The sequence below is a fragment of the Columba livia genome, chromosome 12 (assembly GCF_036013475.1).
Source record: "Columba livia isolate bColLiv1 breed racing homer chromosome 12, bColLiv1.pat.W.v2, whole genome shotgun sequence".
Classification (NCBI taxonomy): domain Eukaryota; kingdom Metazoa; phylum Chordata; class Aves; order Columbiformes; family Columbidae; genus Columba; species Columba livia.
The window spans coordinates 19666698-19685940 of record NC_088613.1 but is presented as its reverse complement, the minus strand read 5'-3'; positions in this window follow the sequence as shown (position 1 = coordinate 19685940).

Here is a 19243-nt window from a genome sequence, read left to right as displayed (position 1 = left end):
GAGAATGGGAGCAGCTCAGATGTATGGGGCTCCTCCACAGGATCAGTCACTCTCTGAGTGATCACCTGCGGGTCAGGATCAGAGGAGGGGGTGGGAGGGTGACTTTGGGGCGGGGGCCTGTTACAGACCACTCCATCAGGGTGAGGAAGGGCACAAAGCCTTTAAACAACTCGAGGAAGCCTCTGAGTGATCTTATGGCAGGCTTCAGCCTCCGTGATACCTGCGGGAAGGACAACAGGTCAGGATGCAAATGATCCCTGGGGTGTTTCATGGATAACTTCATGATGGAGGTGCTGGATAAGCCTATTGGGAGATGCACAGCTGGATAGTGGAAAAGACCCAGCTGAGACTGTGATAGTCAATGGTAGCATTGGTCCCAGCAACCAGAAGCAGTGTGTTTCAAGGTCCTGACAGGACCAAGGAAGGTAAATAGCAGAATACAGACCTTGGCTGACCTGAGCTGTAACAATGCTCCTCAGACTGTTGCCTGTCACCCATGGGAGCCCCAAGAGACTGTCCCCATCATCCTGCATCCCACCACCCCAGCATGTGCCTTGTCCCCCAGCAGGTCAGAGAAGTCCATTGCTCTGCAGACAGTAGCTTTCCTCACCCCCAATTCCTGGCTGTGGCTCCAGCGACAGTTTAGGGAAATTCCTGCACACCCCAGAGAAACTACCTCATGCTCCGACTGTGATCTCCAAGCAGCTCCTCAGATGGCAAATCATCTTTTTTCCACCTAAATGAAAACAAACGAAACAAAAAACCTCCTAAGGGTTTGCTGTGGTGAGGCTCTGCCAGGAGAGGGGAGTTGCTTGGCCCCTTGGGGAGTGGATGGAGAGGTCAGATCCACATTCTTCTTCCTTTTATATGCAGCCACGCTGGGGAAGTGTTTACAGGAACGTGAAGAGCCGGAGCAACACAAGATAACACCAGGGAAAAGCTGGCAGCCAGCAAAAGGCTCCACGAAGGGGGAGGAACCACATCATCCCCTGAACAGGCCTTTCAGTTCCTAGGAGACAGACGTGGAGCTTGTAAGAGCAAAAGCGTCATGGGAAGGGGCTGAGCCAAAGGCCATCAGATCTGGAGCCTGTCCATGACTGCGCTGGAGGCACTTCCACAGAAAGAGCTGCAGAAGACACTGCTGGTGCTAAAACCAGCTGCACAGCATCCCTGCAGCTGATCTGGCAACTGAAGGAAGTTGCCATCTCAGCCTATTTTCCCTGAGACTTGTGCCTTGGAGATCACAGCTTCTCCCACTGAACAGCACACTCCAGACAGGCTCTTCCACTTGCTCTGATCAGCCTCCAGTTAGGAAAGCGACAGCCCTGCCCCAAACCTGATTCCTCCATGGCAGGGGCAGACTGTTTTTTGGGAAGGAAGGGGAGGCTTGTTCCCAAACAGAAGCCCTTGGAGGTCCTTCTGCATCCTTCCTGATACTCTTTGATGGCACCCGTCATGCCTGCAAGTTGCTTCTCTGATTGTAAACACTAACCAGTGAAAAGAATTTGCCCATCTTAGAGCCAGCCAGTTTTGCACACACATAGAAGACAAATGAACTGCTCTTACACTGGGTGCCGGCCAACACGAATGACCTCTGGAGAGGAGCTGTGGAGCGATTTGTCAGGCTGCAGAGCAACAGCAGCCTTGCCTGGTAAACAGCGACGAAGAACCACCAGCACTGCTTGAACCACTGCGGCGGAAAACCTGTGTCCTTAGCCCCGAGGTGGGGAACTGAGTTTTAAAAGCATTTTGGACCTCCAGGTTTGCAAGTAGTGACCAGGCACCGACTTGCGAATTTTCTGCTTACTGTAGATGGGATGTCTGGGGAGCAACTTCCCTGGGGATGGAGCACGGGATAAAACCCAGCGCGGCATGAGGATACACATGGGGGTGAAGAGTGGGTCACAGCAAGAGAAGGAGCCATTTCCAATTCATTTTGCTGTGCGTGTTTTCCAAAAATCACACCTGGAACGTTTTCACCCCTAATGAGGCATTGGCAGAGATCATTCATTGTTGGGTATTGTGTAACCAGGTAGTTCAGGGCTTTTGAGTTATATTTTATATAACCAGCTCTATTTTTACCTGCAATTAATTGCAATTAATTAGAAACTGGAGCTCACTGGAGCTGTAATTAATGTTTACATTTCCACATTAACTTCCATCTCAGAGGTCTCAGGAAGCTGCATGTACCCTACCGTGTTCACCCCGTACACCTACACTGGGAGAAAACAGGGCTCGCCTGCAAAGTGACACAAACGCTGAGGAGCTTTGAGAGATCACAGGGACATCTCACACACACTGGCATGGACACACACATGTACTCAGAAACACATGTTCCTAACACGCTCAGAACATCAAAGAAATTATTAGCATTGATGCTTTCTAGGGTTATAACTTCACAGCAGAAATTCCCTTGACCTTCCTCTGCCCAGGATTCTTCATGCATTTTTGCCCTATTGCATGAGACCACTGGAAAAGACTGGAGGTCACTGATGTGCTGTTTAACTTCAACATCCTCACCCCTTCCCTGGAAAAGTTGCCACTCACTGATGTGCACTTGGACAGGACCTGTCACAGCTTAAGCCTGCTGTAGGAACAGAGGTGCCAGACAGCGATAGATTTCTGTATTTTGCATATCATGTTAATTCTACCGAAGTAAGGCTGAAATATGAGAAGGAATTAGGAAGGAAAAAATGGTTATACAAGAGTGCCAAGAAATAACAAAAAAATTGATGTGTTTAAGGAGCCAGTGTAAAGTGTAAGGAACAGTTAATTATTAATAGCATCGTTAAATTCCTGGGCTAAACAATTAGATCCAGCAAGCCATTCCGTCAGAAAAGGCGTCAACAATCAAACTATGAAAAGCCAATTTGCATTCTCCCCCCCACCCCTTAATTGTTCTGCAGTTCTCAGCTGGAAGTGTGATTCTGGAACAAAAACGGCGGAGGGCTTTTTAGGGAAAACCCATTGCAAGCTGCTGGGGAACAAAAGCACTGCAGGCTTTGGCAATGTTTCACATTGCATCTCATTGAATAGCGTTGAAGGGCTATCCATCCCAGCTCTGGGTGCTCCAGCCCATGTTTGATCCTCTCTGCATCCCCAGGGATGGACCAAATTGTGCACAAATTAATGGGAAGACACCCCTACACACTGGCTGCCCTGAGCTGTGACCAGGATCCTTATCCCTCCACCAGTTACATGCTGGAAAGGCAGAAGCTTGAGCCCCAAACCACTGGAAATACTCCAATGTGGACTTCGGGGTTAAGGTTCACTGGTAAATAAAGGAGTTTGCTACCTACATCAGCATCACCTTAAATACTACGTGTTGTAATTTTTCTCTGCTTCTTTCCTAGGCTGCAATAACTCCTTCTCTTGAGTCTGGTGGGATTAGGAATGAAAAGAATATGCTAATGCAGGCCACACAAACACCTTGCTGAGACGTGCTTTATGCATTTGTATGGCAGAGGAGCAGAGCCTCCTGTAGCATTAATACCTGTACAATTAATGCCCATACTGTTAATACCTGTAACATTAATACCTGTATAATTAATACCCATATCATTAATAACCATATAATTAATACCCATTAATACCTGCTGCTCGGCTGCTGGCAGAGTCACCCGGGGAAGCACAACTGGGTTCACTGTGGGGCAGGAGGAAACCAGCAGCTTTGAAGCACATCTGCTCTGAGCAGTTACATTGAGCTGTTTGTCTTCACCACTGAAGACAAGCAAACACTGAAGAGGAAACCAAGAGCGCTTAGTGCCCAGGGATCATTCTACCTAGAAACAACCCCATTCACAAAGCCCGAGGGCAGAGCTGAGTGGCGCATGTTTAAAGGGTGGCTGGAGAAGCCAGGAAGACCAGGAGTCATGGTGGCAGATGTGGTTATCACCCTTCCTGGATGGTCCTGTGCTCCCCAGCAGCAGCAGGAGTCCCGGCCTCAGGCTGGTCCCTCGCACAGGGTGTTGTGCAGCAGGGAACAGAAGAGTTCAAACCCTCTGAATCCTGCCAGAAGTGCCTGAAATATTTATACCCATTACACACAGGGTTCATTCAACATCAGAGAGCGTTGCTAGCCAGCCAGGAACAGCTGGTAAAGTGAATCATTCCTGTTTATCCTTCAATATTTGTACTTCTTTGTTCAAAATGGTGTTCTGTTCTGTTTGATTCATGGATTTTGTTTTCATTTTCCTCATGTCCCAGGAAACTCCTGGTTTTCCTTTGCTCTCCTCCGAAGCTGATAGAACACAAGGTCCATTTTCTCACAGGTAGCTTGGTCCTTGACATCAGTGAGAACAATTTCTTCCCGGTGAGGGTGGCAGAGCCTGGCCCAGGCTGCCCAGGGAGGTTGTGGAGTCTCCTTCTGTGCAGACATTCCAACCCGCCTGGACACCTTCCTGTGTAACCTCATCTGGGTGTTCCTGCTCCATGGGGGGATTGCACGGGATGAGCTTTCCAGGTCCCTTCCAACCCCTCACATTCTGGGATTCTGTAATATCAAGTTTACACATGCCGGGGACAGAGCCTGGCTCACCCTCAGCAGAGGCATGGGCACGAGGTCTGGAAACCAGGTCTTGTTTCTGCAGTTGACCTGCTGTGTGATGCTGGAAACATCAGGTGCTCGCTGTTTGTGCAGTTATCCTCCTCGACTCTGATTGCGGGTCCTGTTTGCTGCCAGCTGGAAGCGTGTGAGCGGTACCCAGCTGCTGCAAGGTCATGCAACGCTTCCCATCTTGGTAACGGTGCAGGAGAACCAGAGGTCACTGGGATACAACACTGTCCCCTGCCAAGGGAATAAACATCTCAGCTTCTCCTCTCTATTTATTTTCCACAAATGCCTCAGCTTTGCTTGAGCAGCAGGAAGCCATTAATTACCCAGTGACAGTGTTCCACAAGCATCCCTTAATTGAATGCCATTATCCCTTAATTAATTAAATACCAATTAATTACCAGGAACATTGCATGACATGTAACAAATGCCATCAGCTAGTTGAGATGGAATAATTTAAAACCTGGTGAGCAGGGCCCAAATAATAACGATCAGGAATTGTCCAGCATAGAAAACTATAACGATCTGAGTGTCATTTGGCTCGAGGGAGATTGGGACATGCTTGCAGGGAAAGTCCCTCTTCAGACTCGCATCCCGCCAGCAAAAATGGAAGGGCTTTTGCTTTTGAAACAGGGAGAAGCCCAGGCAGGCACGGCTTCAGCTGCTTTCCTCTGGCACTACCTGCAGATTCAAAGCTGGTCCAAAATGTCCCAGTAGCTCAAGTCTCCTGCCAATGATGCTGAGTTAAAGGAATTGAAATATTTCATGGGCACATAACGGTGAAATAAGTGGTTGTCTCATTTGGTTGTGTAGTATTGGTATTTGGCAGAAATTTCACAAGCAGGAAAATGCAAAATGTGGGGTTTTCTTTCCAATCTGGAGCAAACAGAAACTTTTTTTCCCCCCATGGAGGAGAAACGTGGAATTTCCAGTAGTAACCTTGTAGGATGAGCTTCTGCACACCACGGCACAAGGGATAGCCCTGCCCCTGAGCACAGGGACATGACACACAAGGGATGTGTTATTGCCATTTACAGGATGAAATCATCAAGGTTAAGCTCCTTGCTCTAAGCCACACAGGGCAGCAGGAGTAGATCTGAGCCTTGAGCTCTGCCCCCCAGTTTGCCGTCTCAGGACACCACTGGCTGGAACCTCTGCTCCCTTGAGCAGCCTAAAGGTATTATGGCTGGAGATGTTCCCTGCACAGTGTTTCTTCTTCCTTGGCCACGCATGGACCACACCTCCCCGTTGCGGAAGGCAAGCAGCCCCCATGGCATTCGCCCTGGGCCATTGCAGATTTGCAGCCCCTTGCTCGTGGCAGCAATGGGACAAAGTCTGGAAGAGGAGACAGGACAAGACCCTGAGGTCTCGCAGCTCTTGGCTGCACAAAAAGGCAGCAAAGCCAGGCATGGGCTTCCCCCATCCCCAACAGCCTGGCAAGTGGGATGCTCCTGCCTACACAGCCACGCAGGAGTTAAAGCCTCTGAATCCTCTGCCAGCTGAGCGGAGATAATAGCCTTTCTCAGACCAGTGCTTAATGGCCGCAAGGGAGGATTGTAAATGGATTATATTTTTATTTTAAACTAGCGGTAAAGCCAGGAGCAGATCCAGAAAGGGGAAACAAAGGCACATACATAGATGCAAAAGGAAGAAAATAGAATAAGTAGCCTTCCAGAAGCACCCTCCTGTATAAATATCTCTGTTTCTAAAGGCTGCCATCAGACACCTCACATCTGACCCAAGTGCCGGCAGTCTTTCCTTTGCTCTTATCTTGCAAGATCATGTTCATTGTAGGACTGCTTATGAACTCACTCTGCCTCTTTCTTTGGCTTCAGAAAGGTCCTGCTGCCATCAGGAAAATCAACACATTTCAATAAAAGGTTGGGGTGGGGTTCAGGGAGAGCAATTTCTAGTTTGCAGCACTTTACCCACCTCAGACCCCTCCTCGAGATGCTTTTCCCCAGGCAGGCTGGCATTAGCCCCGGACGGTGGTGTCCTCCCAGGTTTGGGAAGGGATTTTAGCTGCACGAGCAACTTGCTTGCAGGTGACAGAGAGACTCACAAGTAAAGAATTAGGTTCTTTTTAGCACAGCAGTCTCTGGAATGCCCTTCAGAAAATGTTGCAGCGAAGCACTTGGCTTTGCAAAAGGATTGCAGAGGTTTTCCAGGCTGTGTCAGAAATGTAGGCACACATTTCACCCTTTTTTCACAGCAGTGGGGCGTAAGAGTCTTTCCAGGCTTCCCAAAAAGCCTCATACACACCGAGTATGTAATAATTTGTATGTATTGCCTGCAGAGACGGTTATAATGAAATGAGCTGCCTGGTGCAACCAGACAGTGGGCAAATGTGATTGCAAACACTTGAATGACCATAAGTACCACAAGTGAGTTCATGCCAGTAACTCCCCCGATCTTTTTCGCAACCCAAAGGTATTGAAAAGCCGCTACCAATGCTCTGCCCAGCAGTGCTGCCTGAGCCACAGCCACATCAGGCATGTTTTAAAGGGGGCGCCTGAAATGTTTAGGACTCGGGAAACTTGAAACTGCCTATTTTCATTTCAAAAAACAAAGTATCTGATCAAAATGGTTCATTGTGCAGCCATCGGGGAGAAAAGAAACCTGCTTTGGTTTAGTGCATACAGTGATTTAATTGATATAATGATCCTAATGTTCTACTACAGAAACGTTGCAGCCTGAGTTATGTCAGAGAAACTTGTTTTTTCCTCTTCTGCTATTATGGTGATCTATGTCTATTTTCCAAGCACTAGGAGATTAAAATTGGGATCAATGAACTTTCCAGAAATTATAAATCAGTCAGAGAAGAATCTTGTGTTAAAAGGGACAGATTTGTCCCGCTGGGGGGTGACATGGGCAGGCAGAGCTGAGGCTGTAAGAGGGTCTTCAAGGGGACAGAATAGCTCAATGGGAATCCTGGGCTTGGCCAAAGTGAGCCCAAGAGGTGGAAGGGGAACAAAAGTTTCTCTTCCTTCCCATGCATGAAGTTCCCTTTGCTGTTGTTGCTGTGGGCACCTGGCAGGCAGGAGCAGGGTTCCTCGCTGCTGCCGGCAGCCTGCATTCAGGAATGATGGATGGGTCTCATAAGCAGAGAGGAAAGAGAGATATCATCTTCTGCTTGACAGAGTCTAAATCACTTAATTCCTATTATATTAACACCCAGAAAACCCAATGGGACTTTGCCTACATAAGGAAAACTTATTATAGCCTATAACTAACCACCATTAGTTACAGGCAGTGTCAGTCTAAACACTGCAGGGAAATTAAGCTGTTTGTTTAATGCTTTTTCCATGCTCTCTTATTAGACATAAACAGCTTTGATCTCCTGGGACTCGCCTCACTAGGCCAAGGCCAATGCTTTCATCTGTTTCTACGGAGGGTTGTATTCTCATCTCTTATTCCTGCTGTTCTCCGCTCTCACCGTTTCCCCACAGAACAAGCATCACCAGAGCGCGATGCACTGGTGCAACACGGAGGTGCTCAGCCTTGGAGCCTCATCCCGGCGTTTCCTCTGGGGACATTGCTTGTGACAGCTCCTGGAGAGTCCCCATCCCACCTCTGCAGGCAAAGGACCTGCAGAGCGAAGCAGGTTTGGCCACAGACATGGTGGTAGACGCATTGCTGAGGACTGACAAAGATCCCGGCTGCTAGTTAAGTCTCACTATTTCACTAGCTAATGCTATGTAATTTTGCAGCAATTATATATTGTTCACAGGAAAAAAAAAAGAAGCAAATTTCAATGAGGTGGTGCAGTGGGACCCACTTGCTGTTTAAAATGCAGGAAGAGCCACACGCTGTAGCTGCTGTGTAATTAAATAAAACTTGCTCAGTAGATGAGAAAGCATTTATTGAGCAGCTACTTGGTCCTCAAAAAACCTTGCCAAAAGTTTCCAGCAGAAGGGTTTTCCACTGGAGAGGCAGGAAAATTGAAACATCTTGTGGAAATCCACGGAGAGGGACGAAAATCAAAGCGAGTCACTGCCACTCCCATTCTGGATTGCTGGTGCCAAACCAAATACTTTTTGCTTTGACCTTATTTTTCTATTTAATTTACTTGAAGTTTGATGCTGTGATGAAACATGAAGTTTAATATTTATTGGCTAGGTATTAACATACGTATAGCTTAATGCAACATTAAGATACAGATACAGTAATATATAGTATAGTATAGTATAGTATAGTATAGTATAGTATAGTATAATATAATATAATATAATATAATATAATATAATATAATATAATATAATATAATATAGTATAATATAATATAATATAATATAATATAATATAATATAATATAATATAATATAATATAATATAATATAATATAATATAATATAATATAATATAATATAATATAATATAATATAATATAATATAATATAATATAATATAATATAATATAATATAATATATATTTTATCAAGCTTCACCCTTCCTGGAGTGAAGCATCTTTACCATTACCTTACTCTTTACCATCCTTACCTGAAACAAAATAGTTGGTGTTATCAAAATGAAACAATTGGGGTTTTTAAAGGTGACAAGCACACCTCCTGGTCTCTTTTTCTCTGGTGAGTTCTGCCTGTATCCCTCTCTTGCCTTGGATGTCTTCATTGCTATTTACAGTGTCTCGTGCCTTGGCATCAGGGTGATACTTCAGAAATGCTGATTTTCAAATGGTGCTGATCGCTTCTGTTTAACACTTTCCACCAAGGGGACTTGGAACGCTTTCCAGGCACTCTTGATTTCACCTTGGACTCTGCTCCCATTTTACAGCAGCATAAACTGAGGTGCCAGACATCACCCTGCAAGTCACTTTTGTATGAAGAAGCTGGTCAAAGAAGCGAGGAGCTTTGTGGAGGAGCAGGTTTGGTGCTGGACGCGCTCCTGCCCCAGCCCTGTGAATGAGCTTCTCCAGCAGGTCCCATCCCTCTGCCAGCTCTCCTGGTGCATCCCCAAAGTATTTGCTGTCTCTAGTGAATTTTCTGAGCTTCCCATGTACCTTAATGCCAGCAGAACTGTGAGACATTTTAGACCTGTACAGTATTGCCATGAACCATACGTTGACCTAAAGAAAATGGGAAGAGCAACTGTAACTCCAAAGTGCCAGAAAATATTTAACATTCAAACTTGTTTTCACCCAAAGATGTGTCATATTCAAATATAAATCCTCTTGTCATCAGCAGCTGTAGCTGCTTTAGAATCAAACTGTTCATTGCGTGCTGAAGCAACATTGTTGGCCAAGAAACCAGTTTGTGGAACAGCCCTATTTTTAGTTACTTTTGCTTTCTCTGAGAGGCCACAAATAAGAGGATGTGGACATTAATACCTCGATAATACATTAACTTTCCTTTTAGCTATAGCTATATTCAGCATGACTGTAGATAAGAGTAGCAGCAAACAATCATTGAAGCTTAAAGAACATTTTTTAAATAAGTACCAAGGCCTCATATTTGTTCTGAAACTGTTCTATTTTCAGGGAATACTGTTTAATTGTATTGTATTGTATTGATTGACATGCAGGAGGAATGTGAAGTCAAGCAGAGGCAGGAGAAATCTCCCTTGGGCAGGCAGGTCACAGAATCACAGACTCACAGAATCCCAGAATGTGAGGGGTTGGAAGGGACCTGGAAAGCTCATCCAGTGCAATCCCCCCATGGAGCAGGAACACCCAGATGAGGTTACACAGGAAGGTGTCCAGGCGGGTTGGAATGTCTGCACAGAAGGAGACTCCACAACCTCCCTGGGCAGCCTGGGCCAGGCTCTGCCACCCTCACTGGGAACAAGTTTCTTCTCAAATTTAAGTGGAACCTCCTGTGTTCCAGTTTGCACCCATTGCCCCTTGTCCTGTCACTGGTTGTCACCAGAAGAGCCTGGCTCCATCCTCCTGACACTCCCCCTTTCCATATTGATCCCCAGGAATGAGTCCCCCCTCAGTCTCCTCTTGTCCAGCTCCAGAGCCCCAGCTCCCTCAGCCTTTCCTCACACGGGAGATGCTCCACTCCCTCCAGCATCTTGGTGGCTGCGCTGGACTCTCTCCAGCAGTTCCCTGTCCTGCTGGAACTGAGGGGCCACAACTGGACACAATATTCCAGGTGTGGTCTCCCCAGGGCAGAGTAGAGGGGCAGGAGAACATCTCTCGACCTGATGCTCTCACAGGCAGGTCCTGATGCTCTCACAGGGAGGGACCAGCTGTACGGAGCAGGACCGAGAGGAAGAGCAACCAGGCTGAGGACCAGTGGGAAAAAATGGTCTGGAAGCTGCCAGTTCCCTCCCCGGCAGCTGTTGTGGCAGAAGGTAAAATTATGGGCAGCAAAGCTGGGGTCTGTGTCTGGACCGTCACAGTCGGCAGTGGGTGGGGAAAATGCAAGAGCATGAAAGTCCATGTACAAAGTCAAGGCTCGCAGCAGTGAAGGGACTCTCCAAGCATCCCACAGAAAGATTTATAGCTAAAATTTACTGCATATTTCTCACACGCTGATAATGGTTCCTATAAAAGCCAGACACAATCTTGCTGGCAGGTATTATAGGGGCAGAGTTTAATGCACATAAAAAGCAGATGTGTGTACACAGGGCTGCAGTGGAGAAGGGCTCTCAGCGACATTTGGTACTTTTCCTCTGGTGACAAGAGCTCTTCCAAAACATATAAAAGTATTTTGGGTGGTTTTTTGGCCAACCTGCAAGGTTATAAGAAGGAATTGCTTTAACCTGAGAAAACCACAGACAAGTTGGGAAGTCAAGAATAATTATGTTTGGAGCCAACGCAAAAGAGATTTAAAATGAAATGCTCTTTCAGGACTGGGTGTGTGTCTGAACGTCTGAGTTCCTCTTCGGACAGCAGGTTTCTCCTTCCAGGGGAGGGAAGGTGACCCCACAATGAGCGTTGCAATGAGGTTCCCACACACCAGAGGGTGACGGTCCTTCAGGGACACCCTCCTCACCCACACCATGGCAGTAACCATCTATCCATCACATATAGCTTCATAAATAATCATCCACTGTACGATCTATGGGAGCAAAATCCCCTTTCTACTAGGGTTTTTTTTGTAGTATCCCAATAAAAATGCCTTCCCAGCTCTGCAGAGCAGAGGAACGGGGACCTGCTCTAAGGTCCTGCTTAAGGGACACTTAGAGACACTCATCTTCTCCCAGCACTGTTCTCCTGGGGCTCTACACTCCCCTCTCATGGTCACTGTCTGTCCCTGACTGTGGCCCATGGGTTTGCTGCCAGGGTCTCAGAAGAAAGACGAGTGAAAAGCAGCAAAGCTTTTGGGTTTGTCCCTCAGAGTGTCCCCTTGCAGCCCTAGCAGTGGTCATTAGAGCTTGAAAGGGAGTATTAAAAATTTATTATGCCGGCATTTTCTCCACTGAGCAGCCAGGAGAAAGGCAGGATCTTGTAAATCTCAGCAGACCAGCCCACCCGTAAAATCAGATTAAAAAGGCAGAGCCTGGTGAGGGAGGGAGGGAGGAGGTAGTTGGTGTGTGCAGAGGGGCTGGTGTGGTTTGTATGGGAACTCGGACCCTCTTGTATCACTTGTTTCATGAATCCATCAAATACTTTGAAATCAAACCATGGCTCTTGAAAGGAGGTTTTAGAATAAAGGGATCCCATCAATCCAAAGAGCATTGTCCCTTTAACATTTTAACAACTGGCCGAGAGAAGCACAGTGTGTGAGAGACATTAAATGTCTCCCCTGTTAATAAAGAGTATTTACGGCAATACATTTACTGCCAGCTGACATTTCAGTATTGAGCACAATGGGGTGGTTATCACTGAACAGCACTTTTTTTCCCCCTTTTATTGTAAAGGGAATGTTAATCTGATTTTTTTCAAGTGAGTGACTGGAATCAAGGGACAATTCAAGGACTGTAAGGAAAACTGGTCTCAGGAGGTGGGGAGCTGGCCTAGTTTCTTCTCTTCTGTGAGGAAACTGGGGCTTCAGGGTGTTTCTGCAGGAGGACTTGGGTAGCTGAGATGTAGAACAGGGCATGAGGTCGCACTGAGCACCCAGCACACCCATCCCCACGTTACCCACCTTGTACACCTTCAGCTTGATGCTAGATATTCTTCTAGCCCCACCCCGGTCCGCCCCCCAAAAAAAGTTTAACACCATACGGTCAGTGAAGTTTTCAGGGTTTTCAGACTTTGGATGGGTCAGACATGGTCAGGATGAACGTCCTACAGCACAGTCCACAGTCAGGTGTCCTTCCTGGCTTTGAGCCTGGTCAACAAGCAGAGAAACACCCAGTGCACAAACAAAAAGGTGGTGAACCAAGGGCTCTGAGTGCTTCCTTGTGCCCTTGAGTCTGCTTGTCAGCACACCACAGTGATGTGACTGTCACTGGCAGCATGGAGAGGTGGTTGCCCCTTCCATCTTTCTTCTGGGGAAGGAGCATTCCCTAAGCCCAGCCCAAGACCCATGTACCAGAGCTCTCGGTCTCTTATCTTCCAGATGTTAGCAGCAGCCCCAGCCCCAGCGTTGGAGTGACAAAATCCGCCTCAAAACCTTACTATGGACAGAAACTGCACTGAAATGGGTGTCCTGGGCATGACAGCTGGATCCTTGCAGGAAACAAGGGCATGATGAGGAGCAACAGTATCTCCTGTGCCAAGTGCACATTTGGGCTCAAATAACTCCGGAGTCACTGTGTGGATTTTCCAGGCAGAGGATTACTGCAGTCAGATGGATTTGGGGTTTTATCTTCTCTGCATGTTTTGTGCCTTGGAACTCCTTGTTACGTATTTTTAAACACTGCCCTTTGAAAGCCTTGCCAAGATGTGAAGAAAGGAAACAGTCTGGGATGTACAGACTGACCATCAGCCTGATGAGTGAGGAGAGCATCTGCTCACCCTAGGGCTTTGTGCATCCTGACGTGAGCTGGTGGTGGCCCTTGATTTACTGAAGCAGCCATGGCAAGATGTGAACAAACCCATGAAATCAGCTTTGCTGGCCACCAGTGCCTCCAATTGAGGGGATGGTTTATGGACTCACCTCCCAGCAGCCAGCTGTGGTCAAACCGTCCAGAAGAGGGAGGGATGCACAGATAAATTAAGCAGATGTTGGGGAAAGCTGTGCAGAATTCAAGCCTGTATCACCAGAGAAGGATTTGTTGATCTGGAAAGGCTCTTCTACATCTGCCTGCCAGTCCTCATATCAGACAGGGCAAGATGTGCTGGTGGGGAACCAGGTCACAAACCACGTGTGTATCAACTTCTTGTTTGCTGAAAACAAATTTATTTTTCTTACAAGTAAATATTGGCCACGGTTTCACCTCAATCAATATTTACTTCGTGGGTCAGTAGATCATGATAATCACTTCAAGTGAAGGCAGTGTGGTTTGGCTTCTGTTTCTATTTATACTGTTTTCTCAGGGAAAAGTTCCTAGCTGCAGTAAGTTGTATGGTGGTGAGTTCACAAAGCCTCAAAATCTTCCTGAAATGCCTTAAAAGGACACTTTCAGATACTAATATCCAAATTTTATTAAAATACAAGATCTATGCATATACTCTCATGAATATTTTATTTTTTTTAAGACAGATGAAAACTTCTGTAATTTCAAGACTGGAATGTTTTGCTTCAAGCTCAGTGTATGCTGGAGAGTGAGGGACGATGCCAGTTTCCAGAGATGAATGACTTGCAAAAAATACTAAAGAGATCATGTGGAGAATTTAGACCTATATGAAACATTTCCTTTTAGCCATTCAAAGTGTTACTAGACTTTCTTATAACTCTATGTATTTATTAAGAATAGCAGGATTTATTCTCGTTTGTACCTCTGATTTCTGTATTCAATCACTTGGGCACAAGACTGGCGTTACTCCTTTGGCTTCAGGTTTCAGCTGTGCACAGATGTTAATGGGAGAAGAAGCCATAAAGTAATTCAGGCCTTGGTGGCAACCTCCCAAGGTGACAGGTCACCCCATCATCCAGAGAAACCAAAATGCAGACAAAAGCAATAAAGAACTGCGGGCTTGGCAGGAAAACTGAGACCAGGAGTCAGGTGTTTCCTGAAATAAACCCACCAAGCTCCGTATTAGCTCTGAAACCACTGGACCCAAGGACTGGTAGGAGAGGGAATTTCTGCCTCCTGAGAAATTATGATATTGTTATTGTTTTGTTGGGTGTTTTTTAGGATAAAAGGAGAATTATCAAAACACTTTGCAAAACAAACTCTGAGACTCTTTGGAAAGTGTTGAATTGGAAAATCTCTGACCTCAAGTCCTGAACAAAGGCTGCGCTAAGAGAAACCCTGAGTGCACCAGGGAAGTGGTTGGGAGCCAAAAGCCCTGGGTCTGCTCTCAGCTTTCTGGCAGGAAAACTCAATGACAAAGGGACAGAGCAGATGGTGGAAGGAGGAATGAAAGAGGAGCCCCACAGAGAAATCTTTGGGCACACAGGAAAAAGACACAGAGAGGTTTTTGTAGGAGAAGAGAGGTGGCTTTTCTGCAGGAGCAACCCAGACAGAGAAAAAGTTGGTGGAGGTGGGGACAAACCTGAGCTTCAGGAGGACCCGTGTGGATGATCTCGGCAGGTGCAATCACAGATTCCCACCAATGGCAGACAGGTGGGGGGATACCTGGAGAGAATGGGTCCCTGCTGTGGGGTGTCCAGGGACACAGGGCAGCAATGGGGCAGCCTGAACCCTCACACCACCCAGGGCAGTGGAGCTGGGCTGAAACAGCTGAGGTTCTCACCACCGAGAGGTCTTGGGCAAAGCCATAGCGTGGAAAGGGCACAATGCACTGCCAGGCAAGCGGGACATTCAGCCCAGCTGGAAACTTCATCTGAAGAGAGGTAATTAATGGTATTAAACTATCTTCATCAGCTCAGTCCGCAGGTGCCCTTCAACAATACTCACACAGAGCAGGCAAACATCAGTGTCATTAATCTTCACAAGCCACACGTGGGAAATCATCCACTGTAAATATTACTGATTTCTTCAGTGTGTTGGAAACTGCTCAGGTCTGTAATGCTGAGGATAGTGGAAGGACCTGCACAAGGCAATGGGGAATACTGGGGCTCCAACAGACAGGAGTGGCCTCCCCACGGGGAGATATGAGATGATGCAAGAGTCTCATTTATGAAAGGATGAGTAGGAACAAGTGTAGTAAATGGACCTGGCCGAGGAGAGAGATCAGCCTATTTCCCATATGGAAAAGACCACAGAAGTGTGGGCTGGGGCAAATGAAGCCGTGCAACTGAGGAAAGCATCAAGCAAGCAGCATCAGGAGCACAGTGACTTCTCCTGCCTGCCCCGTCACACACACAGGTTCTTGTGGGCAGCGGGCTGAGATCTTGGGCCAGAAGCATCTCTCAATTAGACCAATATCTGCAAAGAGAAGGGCAAGCGGAGATGAGGGAATGCTGCAGGCTAATTTCGAATTAGCATCCTCTCAAGCATGAGCACAGCCACCTTTCTTGGGCTGGGACACTAAGCACCACCTGATCTGCCCCTTTTTGGGTGCTATGGCAACAACAGGGTACATCACCCCAGTGACAGCAATTCTGAGACAGGTACGGTGGCTGGTGTGGGAGACACCTGTGAGCAAGAGACCTGCTGCTTATCATGTAGGCTACCGGAGGTGAGGCTCGTACATGCCCCTGGGACCCTTTCAGCTCAGGATTTCAGGCAGGATTCAGCTTTCACTGCACATGAGCAAGCAAGGAGATCCCAGGCAGTGGTCAGCACAGTGCTGCAGGACAAAATAACACAAGCAGAGCTAGGACCCCCATCCAATACTAGCAAAACTGATGAGGAGAAGCATTAAAAACAAACAAACGAAATGCTGGAAAAAACACCACCATTGTCGGGGCCATGGCTGTCAGAGACGCTTGCTGCTCTTTTTTCATGTTTCCACCAACTCCCTGGAGACCTCGTGACAAGGAAAGCACAGAGAAATGCTCACAAGCGGGACTCGAGCATTCACAAACAAGAAGCGTTTCATGTTTTTATAGTATTTCTCCTGACCGCAGAGGAATGCCTTTGAAACCAAAACCTCCGGAAAAGGCAGCACTTGGGAAATTGCGTTGATATTATGTTTTTGAACTTAAGTATTCTCACTAATTGATGCCCTGCTGAGCATTTGCAGTGCAGAGCGCAGGGGGGTGGAAGATTTCTCTGGCCTTTAGACACCGACCACAACCCATGGGCAAAACCAAAACGAGACAGAGATGGCTTTGAGCAAATGATTGCTTAAATCATTATCTCAGACCCAAATAAAGAGGATACATATAATCAAAGGACACAGCTTCCTACTTTAGCTAGGGAGCAGCAGGGAAATACATAAAAACAGAAAGAGCAGTGCAGCTCATCACCTGATTAATTTATGCAAACAGAAATGAGCAGTTTCCCTCCTTGCAGCAAGACAAATCCTCACCCCAGCCTCAAGCTGAGCATCACTGGGGAAACACAGGGTTGGTGCTGGGGGAGATATCAGCAGGATCTGGCCCAATGACATAAATAGGACGAAGTACAGGGCCACGATTTTCAGATGGGCTGGTGATTCGCAGAGCTGCATTTTCAGGGGACCAACCTGGGATACTTACAGGTGTCTGATCTTCAGAAAACGTAGAGACCTTGCTTTCTGGTGAGCAAACAAACAAACAAAGCTTGCATGAGGACTCATTATAAAAGCTGTTGTGCATCACCCAAATGTTGCTGTGCCTGGGCTCAGCACCATGTCTGGACCCCCAAGAAAACAGTGCACTCTCAAAGACACAAATCCTTCCAACTTTTATTCTGGAGGCCCCATGGGAGCTGCAAATGGTCTTGCTACCCCCAACAAACAGGGGCTGTGCTGACCCAGGATGGTCTGCAGGCACTTGGAGGTGCTCACCACGGTGCTCCCCATGCATTTTCTCCCAGGAACAAAGCCACCAGCAGCTGGGGGAAAAAAAAGGTGATGCTTTGCAGTCCTAGCTTCCTAAATAGTGTATGAAGGAGAGAGAGGCTTTCACAGCACATTTCTTCTCTTGGTTTAATCTAACCGCTTCTAAAGATATAAATAGCACCTGCACATTTCTCCACTCCCACCCAGCAGGGATGGGAGCGGATCCCATGGGCAAGGCTATCATGCACAGTCAGAATAAAACCATCTTCAGACTTTTGCTTGCTGGTCCCAGACAAACTTGTGCTTTCCCCTGTAAGTCTGGTCAGCACTACACTGCTCCAGAGGCCCCCAGGAATTTGGTCTAGGACCTCTTCTGCTGCTCATCACATCTCCAGTGTGACTGGCTCCTGTGTGGTGTCACCTCTGGCCATGATGCTGTTACGCCCTGTGCCAAAGATGTGTGAATTTCAGTGACGCTTCTCAGAAAAATCGAAAAAGCAATTATTGCCAAATAACAGCAAGACCTCATGACTCTTTGAGGCAAACAGCATCTTGGAAAATCAAGCACTGATTGTGCTTTGAAAGAGCTCCAGACATGGATAACCAGATCTCCTCGGACTGGACCCAGATCAGGCCTTTGACATCCCACAGCAAGGGCTACAGTAAGAGGTGCGGGCATCCTGAAGGCTAATATTTGGGTTTGGGCTAGTAGAAGTAATCTATTTAGGGCGTTGCAGGCATAAGCAGAAGGACCAAAAGCACAGCTGCAGTGGCTCTTCAGGCCTCCTGGAAGATAGGATGTGCAGAGGGAGGGTGGGACATTGTTCCCTCCTGCTGCTGCGTGTCAAGCTGCCACCTTGGATTTCACGCTTGCAAAAGCGTGAGACAAGCAGCATCCCAGCAGCAGCCGGAGCTCTGGGGCCAGAGCTCTCTGCGGTGGCCAGAGAGGACAGAAAGGCAGGCATCACACGGGCATCCCTCGCTCTCTGCTCCATCTCTAGTCTGAAGACTGGTCCAAGTGCCACAGCAAGGATGAGAAGGCATGGGGAGAATATTAATCCTTCCCCACATCTCCCCACAGTGAGTGCGTGAATACCTCTGCCATCTCCGAGGTGGATCTCTGAGCATGTGCGAATGAATAATGCTTGCAGAAGCAGCCTGTAAACTCTGCCTTTTATTAATAAACTGTAGTTAGTAGTGAAGTGTCAGTATGATCCCCCATTGTGTAGCAATCTGTACCTGCCTCCAAGCCTGTGAACCAACCCCCACAGTCATGCCGTAGGCAAAATTCCCATTCAAGTCAGCAGGACTGAGGCTCTGGGCTTTGCTCATGAATAACTCAGCATCCCCAGCCCGTGCCAGAAACCTCTTATTCCAGATCCTGTATCTGCAGGTATTGCTGTGCCAGCCACAGAGGGAAATGCCGGGAGCAGAAACAGGACTCGCTCGGGCTCTGCTGGAGATGTTCGCTGGGATGAACTGGGGCGTGTGTCTGGCTTTGACCTCAGGGTCCCTTCAGGCTTTGCCCGCGTGGGTATCTCTGCACGGCTCACCTCATCCACGCCAGGAGATACTCCTCGGCAGGGTTTTCCCAGGAGGCGGGGTTGGAGTTACCGTCAGCCTACATGTTCTGCTGTCCTGATTTAGCTGCTTTGGGGACTAAGCCTCTAACAGGAGACAGGAGATACTGGGACCATCCAAAACGAGCATTGCCTGGGCTGCGGTGAGGCTGCAGTCCAGCCTCAGGCACTGAGGTTTGGGCATGGGTCCACTCTCACCATTTCCCTAGGGTACATGGAAACTGGGGGTACTGAAGCCACCCTTGATAACAATGGCAAAGGCAC